Genomic DNA, 319 nt, shown 5'->3' on the forward strand with positions numbered 1-319 from the left:
GCGAGGCCCCCGCCGCGCAGGCCCCCGCCGCAAACCCGCTGCTCACGCACCGCCGCGGCGCTCCGGCCCGCGGAGAGCCTCGTGCTCCGCCCGTTCGCGGCGTCCTCCAACTTGACCCGGTCCCTCTTGTGAAGACAAACAGCACTTCTAGCCTGAAATACTCGGACATGGGGCACGCAGAAAGTGTCCTGTGTAGCTCAGAGTCCTATAGTCCCCAAACCCCAAAACCACCTATGGGGCTTACCCATCTCTCCACTTAGGAGGGGGAATGTGGATGGAATGAAAGTGATTCCACAGACTTCGGATGCTCAGGAGAACT

The sequence above is a fragment of the Lipotes vexillifer genome, unplaced genomic scaffold (genome assembly GCF_000442215.2).
Source record: "Lipotes vexillifer unplaced genomic scaffold, Lipotes_vexillifer_v1.1 scaffold61, whole genome shotgun sequence".
In the NCBI taxonomy this organism is placed as follows: Eukaryota; Metazoa; Chordata; class Mammalia; order Artiodactyla; family Lipotidae; genus Lipotes; species Lipotes vexillifer.